Below are 21035 nucleotides of genomic sequence, written 5' to 3'. Positions count from 1 at the left end.
CAGGGGTTTCACAAGGTGAATAAAGGATTGACCCTAGAGCCTTAGGAAAGCAGACCCACTGGGAAGGTGTATTTACCATCATTCTCATGGCTTCCATCCCAGGCCAGCAAGGCTTTCACCACAGAACCACATGCTCCAGCCCTGATCAGTGTGGATCAGTTGGTTGAGCATTGTTCCACAAAGAGAAAGGTCACTGGTTTGATTCCTGGTCAGGACACATACCTGGGTTGTGGGTTCAGAGAAGCAACTGATGTTTCTCTCATATTGATGTCTCTCTCCCTCTCTTTCTCCCTACCTTCTCCTCTCTCTAAAAATAAATACATACATACATACATACATACATACATAAATAAAATCTGAAAAAAAAAAGAACCACACACTCCACAGCCACCAACCACAGCATCAATGCCTCCCACCACCACCACCAGCCATCCTCTACAAGCCACCACTGTCCATTTTAGAACCACAGTCAGTCACAGTCAGCTCCCCATGACCATCAACACAGTCTCCCCACCCCACACAGTCATTAACATCACCCTTGGTACCCATCACAGCCTGCACACCGGTGTCACATCTGCCACACTCTTCGTTGTCTCCACCACAGCCACAGATATCAGCCCCATGAATCAACACTGTTCTCCACCGCCATTCCCTCATTTCTGCTGTCACCACTAGCACTAAACAATCATAGATTTTATCCCCATTATACACAAAATGCCAGTTCTGTCATTGCCATCAATCTATCAAGTCTCCATTCCATCATCCTCATGATTGTCTCCTTTATGAGTATTTTTGAAATTTAGCTGCTCCTGGAGAATTTGTCGAGGTAATTTTACTATCTGTCGTGACACAAGCACCGCACCTTGTTTACCCCAATTGAGGTTCACTTCCCAAACCCCATACTTTGACATGGTTAGTTGTTCAATATGAAGCCTTCTGTAGGACTCCTGGCTCCTGCTAAGCCTGTTCTCTTGGGCCTGCTCAGAGTCTTCTGCTGGCCTCCTGCCATCTTCTGGCAAGTGGGTGAGCAGAGACAGTAAAGAGGAATGTACAGATGTTCATGGCCAGGCCTAGAAATGTATAGATGCCCTTTGAAACCAATTGTTACCTCAAACCCAGTCACTGGGACCACCCTAACTGGAAACATGTTCCTGTGTGCCCAGCAACAGGCATCTGGCAATTGTCAGCTCCACATTGTCTATGCTAAGATAACGTGCCTAATCAAAAACAGCATGCTGCAGAAAGGGCATTTGTGAAGTGCTGGGCACTCTTAGGGGATGTATGCTGAGTCTAAGCCCTGAAACACAGCCAGACTCAGCTCCAAGCACTGTGTCCTTCTCATGTTTTTAGCATATACACTTACCCACACCTCCTGTAAGCAAAAATGAGTGCACAAACATGCACATATGACAGTCTTCCAAGGACTCCATGGCGACCCAACCAAGACTCCCATCATCTCCAGACCCTGGGTGTGTCTAGATGAGAGCAAATTTCCTTGCAAGGCAAAGAATGTCCTTAAGCGTCTATGCATGTGCCTGATGGCAAAGAGCAGAAGGCGGAGGAAGGCTCTATCCTGGCTCAGCTCTGCTTGGGGAACCTTTCAAGAACAGAGAGAGTCTAATTTGGCAGACACCTTGGCCTCTGACTGTTAACTTCCTAAATGGCTTTGAAGCTGGAATCCTCATTTAAATCACTCTGGATAATGAGCAGTGATGATTTATACTTCAGGCTTAGGGAAATGTCTCAAGATCTTGGTAAGATTTTTTTTTTATATATATGACTCTAATATAGTGGATAAAATAAAGATAGGAGCACTAAACTATAGTGCTTTCTTAATTGCAAAATTTAAAATGATACATCCCTCTACTAATTGTGGTGGCCACTGCTATTACTTTGATGTGGATCCTTTCAAATCTTACAAATATGTGTATGTACCCACAGAAAATATTATTGCCTTATGGCAGGTTTCTACAAAAATAATAATTTATGTATTCTTCATAATATATAATGTCATGTAATTTAGAGATCTAACTGTCCATATCATCCACCTCTCAACCTCCCTCCCTCTTTGTAACCCAATGTTAGCACAGTATTTCATAAGATCATGTTCCACAGTTTATCCTTCGTTGGCAAAGATGTAGTTGCTCTACTGTTCTCCTTCACAAACAGTGCTGAAGGAAACAACCTATGCACCAGCATAGGTATTTTGCTAGACCACTAGTCCTCAGTGTGGGGTTCCAGAGAACTCTGGGGTCCCTGAAACTCTTTCAGGGGGTCTACAAGTTTAAAACTATTTTCATAAAATAAGATATCATCAACCTCTTTCCTTCTCATTCTCTCAAAATAAAATCCCTCTTAAAATAAAAGGGAATTTTTCAGAGCCTACATGATGTATTATATTACAACAGGTTGATTAAAGAAGCAGACATAAAGATCTAGCTAACTTCTATTAAAAAATTAAACAGATTTGAAAAAATATAAAATAATACCACACTTCTTACAAACTTGGTGGTGGGGGGTGGAAACATACCTATTTGGGAGGTAAGGTGGTGATGGAACTATACTATGTCTTTTTTACTTTGTTTTCAATTACAGTTGATATCCAACATTATTATTTTCAGGTGTACAACATGATAGTTAGACATCCACACAATTCACAAAGCAATTGTTCAGATAAGTCCAGTACCCACCCGGCACCATACAATATTATTGACTATATTCCTTATCTATACTTTAAACCCCCAAGAACTATTTTGAAACTACCTATTTTACTTCTTAATCTCTTTACCTTTTTTACTCAGACCTACAAACCCCCTTCCATCTGGTAAGCATTAGTTTCTTCTCTGTATCTATGAGTCTGTCTCTGTTTATTTTTTCTTTAGATTCCACATAAATGAATTCATATGGTATTTGTATTTCTCTGTCTGACTTATTTCACTAAGCAAAGTACCCTCTAGGTCCATTCAGATTGTTGCAAATGATAAGATGTCATTCTTTTTTTTATGTTTAAAAAATAAAAATAATTTATTTTACTTATTTACTTATTTTAAATCTTTTTTTCTTTAAATTTTTTATTGTTGTTCTATTACAGATGTCCCAATTTTTCCCCCATTGTTCTAGATTTCCATCTTTTTATGGCCAAGTAATATTCTATTATATATATGTAACACATCTTCTTTATTCAATTATCTACTGATGAACACTTAGCTTGCTTCCATATCTTGGCTAATGTAAATAATGCTGCAATAAACATAGGGGTGCTATAGCTTTTAAAATAAGTCACTTTAATTTCTTTGGATAAATACCCAAAAGTGCATTTGCTGAGTCATAAGGTAGTCATTTTTCACTTTTTGAGAAACCTTCATATTGTTTTTCCATAGTGGATGCTCAAATTTGTTCCCACCAACAGTACACTAGCGTTCCTTTTTCACCAAATCCTGCCAACACTTGTTGTTTGTTGACTAATTGATGATAGCCACTCTAACAGAGGTTAGATGACATTTAATTATGGCTTTAATGTGCATTTCTATGATAATTAGTGCTGTAGAAAATCTTTTCATGTGTCTATTTGTCATTTGTGTGTCTTCCTTGGAGAAGTGTGTATTCAGGTCCCTTACCAGTTCTTTTCTTTTTTATTTTTTGATTTTTCAATTAAAATTGTCCCATTTTTCCTCCCATTGCTCCCCCCTACCCATCCCACCCCTTCTCCCACAATCATATCCCTCCCTGTTGTCCATGTCCATGAGTCATTTATACACATTTCTTGACTAAACCCTTCCCTTACTTATCCCCCTTCTCTCCCTCCCCTTCTCCCCTATTGACTGTTATTCTTCTCTTTGTCCTATTTAGTTCATTTGTTTATGTTGTTCTTTAGTTTCCTGTATTAGGTGATATATGGTATTTTTCTTTCTTTGCCTGGCATATTTCACTAATCATAATTCTCTCTAGTTCCATCCATGTTGTCACAAGTGGCAGGAGTTCCTTTTTTCTTTCTGCTACATAGTATTCCATTGTGTAAATGTACCACCGTTTTTTAATCCACTCATCTACAGATGGGCACTTAGGTTGTTGCCAGCACTTAGCTATTGTAAACAGTGCTGCTATGAACATAGGGGTGCATAAGTTCTTTTGAATTAGGGTTTTAGAATTTTTCGGGTATAATCCTACCACTGGAATTGCTGGTTCAAAAGGCAGTTCCATTTTTAGTTTTTTGAGGTAATGCCATTATGTTTTCCATAATGGCAGCGCACTAGTCTGCATTCCCAACAACAGTGCAGTAGAGTTCCCATTTCTCCACATCCTCACAAGCACTTGGTGTTTGTTGATTTGTTGATGATGGCCATTCTGACTGGTGTAAAGTGATATCTCACTGTGGTTTTTATTTGTATCTGACTGATGGCTAGTGATGTTGAGCATTTCTTCATGTGCCTATGAACCTTCTGTATGTCCTCTTTAGCGAAGTGTTTGTTCAGTTCCTTTGCCCATATTTTAATTGACTTGTCTGTTTTCTTGATGTTAAGTCATATAAGCTCTTTATATATTTTGGAGATCAGTCCCCTGTCTGAGATATCATTGGCAAATATGTTTTCCCATATGGTTGGTTCCCTTTTCATCTTGCTGATGTTTTCTTTTGCTGAGCAGAAACTCTTTAGTTTGATGTAGTCCCATTTGTTTATTTTTTCCTTTATTTCTCTTGCCTTAGCAGATGTATCTGTGAAAATATTGTTACTTAAGATATCTGAAATTCTCCTGCTTATGTTTTCCTCTAGGACTTTTATGGTGTCATGGCTTACATTTAAGTCTTTGATCCATCTTGAGTTTATTCTCATGTGTGATGTAAGTTCGTTGTTTAGTTTCATTTTTTTGCACGTCCCTGTCCAATTCTCCCAGCACCATTTGTTAAAAAGGCTATTCTCACTCCATTTTATGTTCCTTCCTCCTTTATCAAATATTAGTTGACCATAGAGGCCTGGGTTTATTTCTGGGCTCTCTATTCTGTTCCATTGATCTATATGTCTGTTCTTATGCCAGTACCAGACTGTTTTGATCACAGTGGCTTTGTAGTATTGTTTGATGTCTGGTATTGTGATTCCTTGTGCTGTGTTCTTCTGTCTCAAGATTGTTTTTGCTATCTGGGGTCTTTTTTGATTCCATATGAATTTTTGTTCTATGTCTGTGAAATATGTCATTGGTATTTTAATAGGGATTGCATTGAATCTGTAAATTGCTTTGGGTAGTACGGCCAGTTTGATGATGTTGATTCTTCCCATCCAAGAACATGGTATTTGCTTCCATTTATTTGTATCTGCCTCAATTTCTTTCTTCAATATTATGTAATTTTCAGAGTACAGGTCTTTAATCTCTTTGGTTAAGTTTATTCCTAGGGACTTTATTTTTCTTGTTGCTATAGTAAATGGCAGTTTCTTTTTTGTTTCTATCTCTGAAATTTTATTGTTAGTGTACAGAAATGCCTTAGATTTCTGTATATTTATTTTGTACCCTGCGATTTTGCCAAATTCACTTATTATATCGAGTAGTCTTTTAGTGGAGTTTATAGGGTTTTCTAGGTATACTATCATGTCATCTGCATATAATGATAGTTTTACTTCTTCTTTCCCAATTTGGATGCCTTTTATTTCTTTTTCTTGTCTGATTGCTGTAGTTAGGACTCCCAACACTGTGTTGAATAGGAGTGGAGAGAGTGGACAGCCTTGTCTAGTTCCTGATTTCAGGGGGAATGCTTTCAGTTTTTGTCCATTGAGTATGATGTTGGCTTCAGGCTTCACACATATAGCCTTAATTATGTTAAGGTATGCTCACTCTATTCCCTTTTTGCTAAGTGTTTTCATCATAAGTGGGTGTTGTACTTTATTAAATGCTTTTTCTGCATCTATTGATATGATCATGTGATTTTTGTCTTTCATTTTGTTTAGGTGATGTATTATATTTATTGATTTGCATATATTAAACCAACCTTGCATCCCTGGGATGAATCCCACTTGATCGTGGTGTATGATCTTTTTGATGTATTGCTCGATCCTATTTGCCAATATTTTGTTGAGGATTTTAGCATCTATGTTCATCAGTGATATTGGCCTGTAGTTTTCTTTCTTTGTTGTGTCTTTACCTGGTTTTGGGATTAGGGTAATAGTGGCTTCACAGAAAGAGGTTGGGGTTTTTCCCTCTTCTTGGATTTTTTGGAATAGTTTGAGGAGGGTAGGAGTTAGTTCTTCCCTAAATGTTTTGTAGAATTCACTTGTGAAGCCATCCGGTCCAGGGCTTTTGTGTGCAGGGAGATTTTTAATTACTGTTTCAATTTCCTTCTTGTTATTGGTCTGATGAGACTTCCTACTTTTTGATTCAGTTTTGGAAGGTTATATATTTCTAGAAATTTGTCCATTTCTTCTAGGTTGTCAAATTTCTTGCCATACAGTTGTTTGTAGTAATTTCTTAGAATTGTTTGTATTTCTGTGGTATCAGTCGTGATTGTTCCTTTTTTGTTTCTGATTTTGTTTATTTGGGTCCTCTCTCTTTTTTTCTTGAGCTTGGCTAAAGGCTTGTCGATTTTGTTTATTTTTTCTAAGAACCAGCTCCTAGTTTCATTGATGTTTTGTATTGTTTGTTTAGTCTCTATGTCATTTAATTCTGCTCTGATCTTGATGATTTTGTTCCTTCTTCTTGCCCTAGGCTTTGTTACTTGTTGTTGTTCTAGTTCTTGTAGCTGTAGGGTTAGATTTTTTATATGAGATTCTTCTATCCTTTTCAGATATGCCTGTATTGCTATGAACTTCCCTCTTAGGACTGCTTTTGCTGTGTTCCATAGGTTTTAGCCTGTTATGTGTTCATTATTATTAGTTTCCAGAAATTTCTTGATTTCTTCTTTGATGTCATTGTTAACTCATTCATTATTTAATAGCATATTATTCATTTTCCATGAGTCTGGATGTCTTTGATTATTTTCTCTGAGGTTGATTTTTAGTTTCAAGGCATTGTAGTCTGAAAAGATGCTTGATATGATTTCAATTTTCTTGAATTTGTTGAGGCTTGTTTTGTGTCCTATCATGTGGTCTATCTTTGAAAATGTCCCATGCGCATTGGAAAACAATGTATATTTTCCTTCTTTGGGGTGAAAAGTTCTATATATATCAGTTAAGTCCATGTGGTTTAGTGTGTTGTTCAATGCCTGTATATCCTTGGTGTTTCTTTGCTTTGAATATCTGTCTATTGTTGATAATAGAGTGTTAAAGTCCCCTACTAGGAGTGTGTTGCTGTTAATATCCTTCTTGTGGTCTTCTCGTATTTGCTTTATGTATTTGGGTGCTCCTATGTTGGGTGCATATATGTTTATCAGCGTTACATCTTCTCGATGGATTGTTCCCTTAAGTATTATGAAATGTCTTTTTTTGTCTCTTTTTATGGCCCTTGCTTTGAAATCCGTTTTGTCTAATATGAGTACTGCTACCCAGCTTTTTTTTTTCATGTCCATTTGCTTGGAATATTTTTTTATATTCATTTACTTTCAGTCTATGTAAATCTTTTATTTGAGATGTGTTTCTTGTAGACAGCAAATATGTGGGTCCTGTTTTCTTATACATTACGTTACCCTATGTCTTTTAACTAGAGCATTTAATCCATTTATATTTAAGGTTATTATTGACATGTATTTATCCATTTCCCTTTTTACCTCTGTTCCTTTCCTCTTTCTTTCTTCTTTTTCTTAAAACGTTCCCTTTAGCATCTCTTGCAATGCTGGTTTGGTGGAGATGTATTCTTTTAGTCTTCCTTTGTCTGAGAATCTTCTTATTTCACCTTCTATTTTGAATGAGAGCCTTGCTGGGTAGAGTATTCTTAGTTGTAGGCCTTTGTTTTTCAATGCTTGAAATATTTTTGACCATTCCCTTCTGGCTTGTAGTGTTTCTGTTGAGAAATCGATGTATAGCCTTATCGGAGCTCCCTAGTATGTTATTTGCTGTTTTTCTCTTGCTGCTTTTAGGATTCTCTCTTTGTCTTTGAATGTTGCCATTTTAAGTATGATGTACCTTTGAGTGGCTTTTTTGGGGTTCCTCTTCATTGGGATTCTCTGTGCTTCCTGAACTTGCATAACTTTTTCTCTCATCAGGTTGGTAAAATTTTCTGTCATACTCTCCTATCAGCTTTTCTATTCCTCGCTCCTCTTCTTCTCTCTCTTTTATTCCAATTACTCGGATGTTACTTTTCCTCATGCTATCCTGTAATTCCCTTACATCTTTTCATATGTTTTCGATCTTTTTTCATTTTGTTGTATTTTCTGGGAATTTTTTTCTACAATGTCCTCTAACTCACTGATCTGATCCTCTGCTTCGTTTAGCCTGCTTTTTATTGATTCTACTGTGTTTTTCAGTTCAGAGATTGTATTCTTCATTTCTTCCTGATTCTTGTTAATAGTTTCTATGTCCTTTTTTATGCCGGTGTAGTTCTCTGTAAGTTTCCTATAATTTTCTTGGAGCTGTTGGTAACTTCCTTGGAGGTTGTCGTAGTTGTGTTTGAGGTTGTCGAGTATATTGAGCCTCTTCACCACCATTGTTTTGAATTCCATGTCTGACATTTGGGTTATGTCTATTCCATCTACCTCTCTTTCTGGGATTTTTTTTTTTTTTCTTTTCATTGAAAGGTTATTTCTGCGTCTTACCATGTTGGATTCTTCTTGTTTGTTTTTGTTTTTTGGATTTGTCTGCTTTGACTTCCCACTTTTGTGGTATGAGATTCTTTATAGGAGATCTGGGGGTTTTGGTGGTGCAGTCTCTTTGATCTCCTGAGCCTGATATTCTTGGGTTACCCTTTATGTTGTTTGTTTACGCTGTCTGGTTACATTTCAGATGCTCTTTGGTGTGATATTTTCTCTGGCTAGTTGATTGAGAGTCACTCTGTCTACTTTGTCTTGAGTTCTTTTGTGGAGATGCTGTTAAAAACATCAACACACAGCCCAGGCAGGAAGCCCACACCCTCAAAAATATCCCCCACCCTCTATCCCACTATCGTCAGCAAATGAGCCAGTATTAATATAAATGTAGAGAGATTAGGGCTTTTATACTATAGGAAGAATAGATAAGAGTTGTTTTTAAAGAGGAAAAATATGATTTTTGAGAGAGGGGATGATAGATTAATAATAGTAGCAAGTAGTGTCGAGACTATGCAAGACAGTAGGTAATATTTACATTGTATGTTAATAATAATAAAAGAAAAAGAGGGAAGAATGCAGAATATAGTAAGAAATTGGAATTGTATAGTATTAGATTTATATAGTAGTTATATTCTATTTATTTAGTGTGAAAGGGAGGCTAAACAAAACAGACAAACAAATAAACAAAAATTAAAGAGGAAGGATGAAAAGGAGAGATGATATGAAACAAAGAGATAGTTTTTTAAAAAAAATTTTTAATAAAAGTAAAACTTAAAATTAAAAATAAGAAATTTAAAAAATTAAAATAAAATAAAATACAAATAAAAAACTAAAATAGAAATAAAAATTAAAAAATATATATATACAAAAGGAAAGATTTTACTCAGTTCAGCCTTTGTGTGTCGTCTTCTTTTTCTGGATCCACAGTTGGTCTAATGAGGGTGACTGGAGGTTCCTTATCTTTGCAGGTTTGGAGCCTGTTGTAGCTGGCCAGGGTGCTTGTGCGCACGTGCACGTGTGCACAAGGTGGCCTGCGCGCTAGTCTCAGCCCTCTGAGCTGCGACCCAGGAGTCGGTCTCACGCCCCTTGGTGTTGGGCCCCGGACACCTGTGCACAGCGGAAGTGAGCGTCTGTAAGTGGCTGCCACCCGCTGTTCCTGCACCCACCTGGGCAGGCACGAGCAGAGCTAGCGCAAGTGGGCTGTGCTCCAGCCTGGCACCCACTGGGGCTAGCCAGGAGTTTCTGTGCACGGTCTTCTGCGCGCCCAGCGGGCCCTCCCTGAGCCCATTGGGGCACTGATCTTATGTCTGTTGGGGTGTGTCCAAGGGGCACCCAGATGCATGGCCAGCAACCTGGTTGCACGCCTTGGCCAGCATATGAGGGCACTTTTCTGTGCACACCCACGCTACCCAAGGGGAGGTTTCGGGAGTGGGTGAGCACACTTCTGTGCCTGCGCTCCTCAAGAATGTCTTATCACCCCCAACCTTTCCTCCCCTCTCCACAGTACACAAGAGAAAAAAATAAAAGAAAATCACGTTCTCACATGCACAGCAGTACGTTGTTTTTTGTCTTTCAGCGCCTGATGCCACCTGGTCCTCTCCTGGCTCTGCCTGTGGGCAGATCTGCTCTCCTCCCGATTCCTCTCTGGGGAAGCCTGTGGTTGCTAAAAAGTCTTTGTGTACTTCCAGTCGCAGCTCAGGGAGACACCCCAGTCAGAAATCCCGTCTCGTCCCTTTTTCCTCCGCTATCCTCACCAAGCAGGTCACTCCCAGATGGTTTTCTCTAATTCAGCAGTACCAAGGCTCGACTCCTGCAAGTGCCCAGCTGCTCACTGAGATGTTCTTTCTGCAATTAGCCCAAACTACAGATGGGTCTCGGGAGCCAGAAAGTGCAGCCTCCCCTCACTCCTCCCCCATCTTCTCTCTGATCACCAATTTTTCAGTTGTATTGTTTTTTGGTGTTAAGTTTTATGGCTTTTATAAATTTTGGATATTAACCTCTTTTCAGATATATCATTGGCATATATCTTCTCCCATTCAGTAGGTTATCTTTTATTTTGTTGATGGTTTTATTTGTTGTTTAAATACATTTTAGTTTGCTATAGTTTCATTTATTTTTCTTTTGTTTCCCTTGTCCAAGCAGATATATCAGAAAAAATATTGCTAAGAAAATGTCAGAGAATTTTCTGGCTGTATTTTCTTCTAGTAGTTTTTTTTTTTGTTTGTTTTTTTTTCTTTTTGCACACGGGACATGACTTTATTTAAAATTTAGCAAACAATACTGTGGAACTATCGATATGTAAAATCCTAAAATGCTGCATCTTTAGTTTAGTTGGCAGACACCACCTTTCACTATAAGTATGTATTTAGTCTTCCACATAGACACCAGGCACTAAACTAAGAGAGAAAAAAAAAAGGAGCTTCCTATTGTTTGAAAACACCAGTTTCAGGAGGAGATTGTAGAAAATGCACAGGTCTGTGAGGACAGACTTTCCAGGGAACTCCCTTCTCTCAGTATATCTTACTCCCCAGGTGAGTCCCTGGTTATGCTCTAGAGTTTAACTGTCACAGCACAGAAAGGCAACTATGGAGGGCCAAGGCAGAGAAAGGAAAAGAGAATGTACATAAGGTAATATTTCTTTTAAGTACGGTAAGCGTAAAAGTGTTTTAGGAAGACAAGGAAAGAATGACTCAAGGCTAACTTGGCTCCCACTGAAGAGACAGGACAGGCTATGCACTGAGCTCCTGACTAGTAATCAATGCCCTGGTCTCCATACTGGTACTTGCGGGGGTAGTCCTCCTGGTACTTGCCGTGGCACTCGTCTGGGTACTCTGCTGGTAATCGCTATCACTGATCTCTGACCCACTGGTGCTTGTCCCTTGGCTTCCGTTGTGAATGACAGGTTCTGTCGGAATGGCACAGTACAACTGCCACCCAAGCCCAAGCCCATACACGCTCATTCCTTTATGGGAGACGACTTTGTTGGTGCCCATCTGTAGAGAAATTGTGGAGTTGTCCACTGGCTGCAAGGTGAGCTTCTGGTCGTAGATACCACTTCTGGTGCCTGGCACCAACATCCCCGCCTGGCTGGCGCCTTTGTTGGTGCCCATCTGCAGGCTAATGCTGGTCTGGTCAAAAGGTTTGTCGGTTTGCATTTGGGGGTCGTAAAGGTGCCTCCTGGTCCCGTAGGCGGTCATGCCTGCCTCGCTGGCATATTTGCTGGTTCCCATTTTCAAACCAATGACACTTTGGCCACTTTTAACTATCCTTCATCGAAACGCTGCATTTGTTTCTCTGCGTACTTCATGCAGAAGTCAATGGTGGTATGGAATCCTTTGATTTTAGCCTGGGGCACATTTGCATTCTCAAAAAGATTGTTTGCTTTGAATATGTTGTGGGGTTTCATGTTGTAGGCCTGGAAAGCTTTAATGAAGTTGCTGATGTTCTCCAGCTGGGACCTTCATAATTAAGATGGGAACATTCAAAGACAAAGAGAATCCTAAATACAGTAAGAGAAAAAAGGCAAATAACATACAAGGGAGATCAGATAAGGCTATCAGCTGATTTCTCAACAGAAACACTACGAGACAGAAGGGAATAGCAAAAAATATTTCAAACAATGACAAAGACCTAAAACCAAGACTACTCTACCCAGCAAGGCTCTTTTTCAAAATGGAATGTTAAATAAAAAGTTTCTCAGACAAAGGAAGACTAAAAGAATACATCTCCACCAAACCAGCATTGCAAGAGATGTTAAAGGGGATGGAAGAAGAAGAAAAGAAGAAGAAGAAAGAAGGAGAAGAAGAAGAAGAAGAAGAAGAAGAAGAAGAAGAAGAAGAAGAAGAAGAAGAAGAAGAAGAAGAAGAAGAAGAAGAAGAGGAAGAAGAGGAAGGAGAAGGAGGAGAAGAAATAAAAACACAGGTACAAAGGGAAATGAATAAATGCCTGTCAATAATAATCTTAAATGTAAATGGATTAAAAGCTCCAATGAAAAGATATAGGGTAGAGGAAAGGATACATAAATATGGCCCACATATATACTGTCTACAACAGACCCAACTCAGAATGAAAGATCTACACAGACTGAAAGTAAAGGGATAAAAAAAAGTATTCCAGGCAAATGGACATGAAAAAAAGCTGGGATAGCAATATTTAGATAAAACAGATTTCACAATAAAGGCCATAAAAAGGAAAAAAGAATAACATTTCATAATACTTAAGGGAAAAATCCATCAAGAAGAAATAACCCTGGTAAACATATATGCACCCAACATAGGAGCACCCAAATATATAAGGAAAATCTTGCAAGACTACAAGAAGGATATCAACAGCAACACACTCATAGTAGGGGATTTTAACACCCCATTGCCAACAATGGACAGATCTTCAAAGCAAAGAAACACCAAGGATATTGAGGCATTAAACAACACTCTATATCAAATGAACTGTTGTTAGATATAGAACTTTTCACACCAAAGAAGCAAAATATACATTCTTTTCAAGTGCACATGGAACATTTTCAAAGACAGACCCCATGGTAGAACACAAAACAAGCCTTAACAAATTCAAGAAAATTGAAATTATATCAAGCATCTCCTCAGATCACAATGGCTTGAAACTGGAACTCAACTTCAAAGAAAAAACTCAAAGATTTTATACTCATGGAGAATAAATAACATGCTTTTAAGTAATAAATGGGTTAACAATGAGATCAAGGAAGAAATCAAAAACTTTCTGGAAACAAATGATAATAAACACACAACAACTAAAAACACATGGGACACAGTGAAAGCAGTCTTGAGAGGAAAGTTCATAGCAATACAGGCCTATATAAAAAGGATAAAAGAATATCAATTTAAAAATGTAAACCTACAGCTACAAGAACTAAAGGAACAACAACAAATAAAATCCAGAGTTAGAAGAAGGAAATCATCAAGATCAGAGCAGAATTAAATGACATAGAGACTAAACAAACAATTCAAAAGAGCAATAAATCCAGGAATGAGTTCTTTGAAAAGATAAACAAAATCGACAAGCCTTTAGCCAACCTCATCAAGAAAAAAAAAGAGAGAGGATCCAAACAAGCAAAATCAGAAATAAAAGAGGAGAAATCACAACCGATACAACAGAAATAGAAAGGATTATAAAAAATTATCACAAACAACTGTACGGCAAGAAATGTGACAACCTAGATGAAACGGACAAGTTTATGGAAACATATAATCTTCCAAAACTGATTCCAAAAACTTTGGATAGTGGGTACACAATGAAATATACAGATAATGTGTCATAAAAATGTACAAAATAAAAGCAGAGGCATGAAAACCTGAAACCTGTATGATCTTATTAACCAATAATACATTTAATATTTTAAAATACATAATGAGATATTACTTCACAACTGTTGGAATGGCTTTCAATAAATCAACAAACAAGTGCTGATGAAGCTGTGGAGAAAAAGGGAACCCTCATGCACTATTGGTAGGAGTGCAAATGTGTGCAGGTACTAGGAAAAGCAGTATGGAGTTACCTAAAATTAAAAATAAAAATGCCTTACAGCCCAACTATTCCACTTCTGAGAATATATCCAAAGAAACCCAAAACACTAATTCAAAAGAATATGTGTACTGCTATGTTTATTGCAGCATTATTTACAATAGCCAAGATTTGGAAGAAGCTCAAGTGTCCATCAGTAGATGAGTTGGTAAAAAAGATCTAGTACATTTAAACAATGGAATATTACTCAGCTCTTTTAAAAAAATGAAAATCTTACCTTTTGCAATAGCGTGGATGAACTTAGAGGGTATTATGCTAAGTAAAATAGCAAGTCAGAGAATGACAGATACCATATGATTTCACTTATTTGTGAAATTTAATGAACAAAATAAACTAACAAACAAAGTAGAAAGAGACTCATACAGAGAACAGACTGACAGTCGTCAGGGGCTGTGGTTATGGATCTGAATGAAATAGTTAAAGAAATTAAGAAAAAAACTTATAGATGCAGACATCAGTATGGTGACTACCAGGGGGAAGTTGCGGTGGGGACAAGTAGAAGAGGGTAAAGGGGATATAAATGGTGATGGAAGGAAACTAGACTATGGGTGGTGAACATAAAATACAATATACAGATGATGTATTATAAAATTGTACATCTGAGCCCTGGCTGGTATGGCTCAGTGAATTGGGTGCCAGCCTGTGAACCAAAGGGTCATTGGCTCAGTTCCTGGTCAGAGCATATGCCTGGGCTACAGCCCAGGTCCCCAGTTGAGGGCATGTGCAAGGCAACCACACACTGGCATTTCTCTCTCTTTCTTCCTCCCTCCTTCCCCCTCTCTCTAAAAATAAATAAATAAAATCTTCTAAAATAAAAGTAAAATTGTACATCTGAAACCTATATAATTTTATTAACAAATGTCACCCCAATAAGTTCAATTTTTAAAAAATTTAAAAAGAGGCCTTACTCATGGGACTCTAGAAGAATAATAACATAATTGTTTCTCCTCTTCAAAGAATTGTAATAATTGTGATTTTTAAGCTGTGAAACAGGAGTAGCTAATTTGCCAACATATAAGTGTGATCTGGCCTTCAACTTGGTTTCATGAGTTCATAGCACATCCATCAGTGCATAGTCTCACAGCTGCACAAAGAAAACAAAACTTCTAATGCTTTCAGTGACAGTATTCTTGAAACTTGAGTAAATAAATCCTTAAAGAGAATCTTCATCTGAGATAAAGATGACATTTCCCACTATCCAGTAAGTTAAGATTGTTACTAATATGAGAATAATTTCAAAAATATCTTTGCTTCCAGTCTAAATGCCATTTTTCTAACAAGTTCTGGAAGTAGCTATCCATTTCTTTTTATTGTTGACACTATTACAGGTCTCCCATTTTCTCTGCTTTGTTCCCCTTCACCCAGCCTCCACTTCTACCAAGCCTTCAACACATTATTGTCTGTGTTCATGGGCTATGCACATATGCATATATGTGCTTTGGTTAACCTCTTCCAGTCCCCCTCTGAGATCTGTCAGTCTGTTCCATATATCCATGCCTCTGGTTCTATCTTGTTCATCAGTTTATTTTGCTCATTATATTCTACATATAACTGAGACCATATGTCTTTTTCTGAGTGGCTTATTCACTTAGCATAATAAGTTTCAGGTACATACATGCTGTCACAGAGGGTCAGCGTTCCTTCTTTTTATAGCTGCATGGTATTCCATTGTGAAAATGTCCTTTTTATCCACTTACATACTGATGGGCATTTGAGTTGTTTTCAGATATTGGCTATTGTAAATAACATTGCTAAAAGCATAGGGGTCTGTATATTTTTCCTAATTGGTGTTTTCCTTTTTCAAAGTCAAGATATTTTTCAAATCCTGCTTTGGAAATGATTTGAGATTTTTTTCTCTCTGTTTTTTTTTCTCACTTTATTTCTTCCTCTTTATCTTAACATGTCACAATAAAGAATGAAAGCATGCTTTAACAGAATAACACAGTAGGAGGAATCACAATATCTGACATCAAACTATACTACAAAGCCACTGTGGTCAAAACTGGCATAGGAACAGACATATAGATCAATGAAACAAAATAGAGAGCCCAGAAATAAACCCCAGTCTATATAGTCAACTAACATTTGACAAAGGGGGAAAGAATATAAAATGGAGTGAGAAGAGCCTCTTCAACAAATGATGCTGGGAGAACTGGATGGGGACATACAAAGAAATGAAACTAGACCACCAACTTATACCACACACCAGTATAAACTCAAGATGGATCAAAGACTTAAATGTAAGCAGTGACACCATAAAAGTCCTAGAAGAAAAGATAGACAAAAAAAATTTCAGATATGCCACATAGTGTGGGGAACCCTCCTTGTGATTTAGGGAATTGTAGCCCCAGCCTGAGCATGATCTGCCGCCAGCACCCCGGCCATGCTTGTCTTTAAGTCTCAACAATGGCTGCATGGGAGACATACCCGAAAACCATTCAGAGAGTTTCCGTGGAGATTGGATTCAAAGAATATCAGTATGCTTTAGAACTTGCTCTGCTTTCCTCTATCTTATAATTAAGTATAAACAATCTCTAACAGGGAGTATTTGAAACCTTGTACCTAGTGCCAATGTGGGGTAAAAATGTTTAATAGACCCTGGCACAGACTATTCGTCGTACCCGCTGTACTGGAACTTGTAAACAGTTATTGTTAATTGTAAACTAGGTACCTGAAAGCTATTGATGATTTATGAATGTTGATCTTGTATCTCCCATGTGTATCATTCTCAATAAAAAGCCTAAGGGACAAAGACCTAGCTGCTGTTCTCCACTAGAGAGGCAATCACCTTCCTTCCCCCAGACATAAAGAAATGTCCTTGGTAAAAATTTATTCCACCATGGCCACGAAGCCTCTGCTGAACAGAGCAACTTCCAACCAAGCCTAGGGTGTGTGAGGCACCTACACCATAACATAGCAATATGTTCACCAATCTATCTCCTAAGACAAGGGAAATAAAGGAAATAATAAACAAATGAGACTACATCAAACTAAAGAGTTTCTGCTCAGCAAAAGAAAACATTAGCAAGATGAAAAGGGAACTAACCATATGGGAAAACATATTTGCCAATGATACCTCAGACATGGAATTGATCTCCAAAATATATAAAGAATGTACACATCTCAACACCAAGAAGACAGACAGCCCAATTAAAATACAGGCAAAGGACCTGGACAAACATTTCTCCAAGAAGGATATACAGAGGGTCCATAGGCATATGAAAGAATGCTCGACATCACTAACCATCAGAGAGATGCAGATAAAGACCACAATGATATACCACTTCACACCAGTCAGAATGGCCATCATCAACAAATCAAAAAATAACAAGTGCTGGCGAGGATGTGGAGAAATGGGAACCCTAGTGCACTGTTGGTGGGAATGCAGACTGGTGCAGCCACTATGGAAAACAGTATGGAATTACCTCGAAAAACTAAAAATGGAACTGACTTTAGAACTAGAAATTCCACTGCTAGAATTATACCAGAAGAACCCTAAAACCCCAATTCAAAAGAACTTATACACCCCTATGTTCATAAAAGCACTATTTACAATAGCCAAGTGCTGGAAACAGCCTAAGTGCCCATCTGTAGATGAGAGGATTATAAAACTGTGGTGCATTTACACAATGGAATATTATGCAGCAGAAAGAAAGAAGGAACTCCTGCTATTTGTGATAACATGGCTGGAACTAGAGAGTATTATGCTTAGTGAAATAAGCCAGGAAATGAAAGACAGATACCATATGATATCACCTAATACAGGAGACTAATGAACAACACAAACAAATGAACAAAATGTACCAGAGACATGTAAACAAGGAACAGAATAACAGTTATAAGGGGGATAAGGTGAGGGAGAGAAGGGAGGTTAGTTATAAATAACCCATGGACATGGACAACAGGGTGGGGAATGACTGTGGGAGAAGGGGTGGGCTGGGTGGGGAGGGAGAAATGGTGGAAAAAGTGGCACAACTGTAAGAGAAAAAAAATAAAAAATAAATTTAAAAAAGAGAATGAAAGCATGCTTTTTTAAAAAGCTTCTGAAAATTTACCTAGCTGAGTTTTAATTGTGTGTTCCACCAGTACAGAGAACTTGGGAATAAACACAACAAAAATATTGTTAAAATAAGACTTCCAGTCAATATGGAGGTGTAGGTATTCACCCTTTGCCTGTTGTGGAGCCACAGGCAAACCTCAAAACAAATAACACCCTGAATTGTCAGAAAATTGAACTGTATGGAAGTATGACAACCAAGGATTTAAAGAAGCCACATTCATCCAGACAGGTTGAAGGGCCAGAAATACAGAGATGGATAGAGAGGTGGAGACATGGTGTGGCATAGAGAGGTGGCAGCAGCAGCAGAAAGAGTGGTCCCACATTCAAATGTGATGATAAAAATTGGGAGGGGTATCTTGGGAGTGAGCAATCCCAACCCCAGGCCAGCTCACATAGCCCAGGATTCCAGTGCTGGGAAGATAAATCCCCATAATTTCTGGCTGTAAAAACCAGTGGGCGTAGGGGCGGTGGAAAAAACTGCCAGATTTTCAGAAGACTCTTCTTAAAGGGCCTACAGAGTCTTAGAATATGCACAAACCCACCCACTCTGAGATTCAACACCAGGGAAATAGCTGGAAGGGCACTAGTTGCATATGGGGAATGGGTGAAGTGACTGGAAACAGAGCGAATATTGGGCAAACCTCCAGAAACCAGGCAATGGCACTGTCCCTTTTTTGAGCTCTCTCCCCACAGCGAGCCACAAAGTAGTGAAACACATTGCCTTGTCCCAGTGATTACCTAAGACTTCACTTCACACAATTTATAGGTGCTTTTTCTACAATAGGCCACACTACTAAGAGAATCAAAGCAGCTTTAACTAATACACAGAAACAAACACAAGGAGCAAGCCAATTGAGGAAACAAAGAATTATGGCTCAAATGAAAAAACAGACAAAATCCCAGAAAAAGAACTAAATGAAAAAGAGAAAACCAACCTATAAGATGAAGAATTCAAAACACTGATGATCAGGTTGCTCAAAGAACTCATTGAATATGGCAACAACATAAGGAAGAAATTAAGATTACACTGCATGATGTAAAGAAAAATACACAGGGAACCAACAATGAAGGGGAGGAAGCTGTGATTTAAATCTACAACTTGGAACATAAGGAAGAAATAAACATTCAACCAGAACAGCGGGAAGAAACAAGAACTCAAAAAAAAAGGGGGGGGGGAGTTTAAGAACCCTCTGGGACATCTCCAAACATACCAGAATCCAAATAATAGGGACAGCAGAAGAAAGGAAGAGCAAGAAATTAAAAACCTATTTGAAAAAAATAATGAAAGAAAACTTCCTTAATTTGGTGAAGGAACTAGATATATAAGTCCAGGAAGCACAGAGAGTCCAAAACAAGCTGGACCCAAGTAGGACCACACCAAGACATCATAATTAAAATACAAAAGGTTGAAGATAAAGAGAGAACCTTCAAAGCAGCAAAAGAACAGAGTTACCTACAAAGGGCTGCCTATAAAAATATCAGCTGATTTCTCAAAAGAAACTTTGCAGGTAAAAAGGGACTGGCAAGAAGTATTCAAGATAATGAAAAGCAAGGACCTACAACCAAAATTACTCTATCCAGCAAAACTATCATGTAAAATGGAAGGGCAGATAAAGTGCTTCCCAGACAAGGTAAAGCTAAAGGAGTTCATCATCACCAAGTCATTATTATATGTTAAAGGGACTTAAGGAAAAAAAAGATCAAAACTATGAACATTAAAATGACAACAAATTCACAACTCTCAACAACTGAATCTTAAAAATCAAACTAAGCAAACAAAATTATAGATATGGAGATCATTGGGAGGGTTATCATCTGGGTGGGGGAAGGAGGATAATGGGGGAAAAATACAGGGATTAAGAAGCATAATTGGTAGTACAAAATAGACAGGGGGTGTTAAGAATAGAATAGGAAATGGAGAAGCCAAAGAACTTACATGCACAACCCATCGACATGAACAAAGGGGGGATTGCTGGAGAGAAGGAGGGTACTGGGTGGAGGGGAACAAAGAGAAAAATTGGGACAACTGTAACAGCATAATCAATAAAAATATATTTAAAAAGAAAATTGTTAAAATAAGCCAAATATTACTAATTGATTGTATTATTTGCCCAGTGAAATTAGTCTCTTGGTCACTATGCAACTCAGAGGGAATTCCCTAATTGGAAATTTTTTCAATAATAATTTACTTATTCCCTGGCTGCTGTGGCTCAATGGATTGAGCATCGGCCTGCGAGCCAAGTGTCGCTGGTTGATTCCCAGTCAGGGCACATGACTATGTTGCACATCAGGTCCCCAGTTGGGGGTGCGAGTGAGATACAAACACACAGTGATGTTTCTCTCCCTCTCTTTCTCCTTTCCCCTCTCTCTACAAATAAATAAATAAATAAATAAACAAACAAATAAATAAATGAATAAATAAATTTAAAATAATAATAATAATAATTTACCTACTATTAAGGCTGTTGTTTTCATGCAAGGGAATTCCCCAACCCAGTGAGAAAACACACAAGTCATAAGACATACTTGTATCCTTCAGATTGTGGGATTTGAATAAAATCCAATTACCAAACCTCAGATGGATCTCAAAGAACTGGAAAATGTTCCTGTGACCTAGAGAGTAATTCTTCGGGGTTATAGTTTGAAAAGATAGAATATATGCTATGCACATTTGAGCTACAGTAGGAGAATGTTTTCAGTAATAATGTTTATTCCATAAAATCATTTTTTTCTGACACCAATGTGTTAGTTTATGTACAT

At 38.0% G+C, this 21035-nt stretch overlaps 1 pseudogene; it reads right to left on the bottom strand.

The window, feature by feature from the left end:
- Positions 1-11064: 11064 nt before the first annotated feature.
- The window catches only part of LOC150003036 (calponin-3-like), a 68998-nt pseudogene continuing 59027 nt past the window's right edge, over positions 11065-21035 (bottom strand).

This window comes from Furipterus horrens, unplaced genomic scaffold, assembly GCF_987537825.1.
Source record: "Furipterus horrens unplaced genomic scaffold, mFurHor1.1.pri manual_scaffold_8, whole genome shotgun sequence".
In the NCBI taxonomy this organism is placed as follows: Eukaryota; Metazoa; Chordata; class Mammalia; order Chiroptera; family Furipteridae; genus Furipterus; species Furipterus horrens.
The sequence above is the reverse complement of the archived record's forward strand: the minus strand, read 5'-3'. Positions and strand labels throughout refer to the sequence as shown.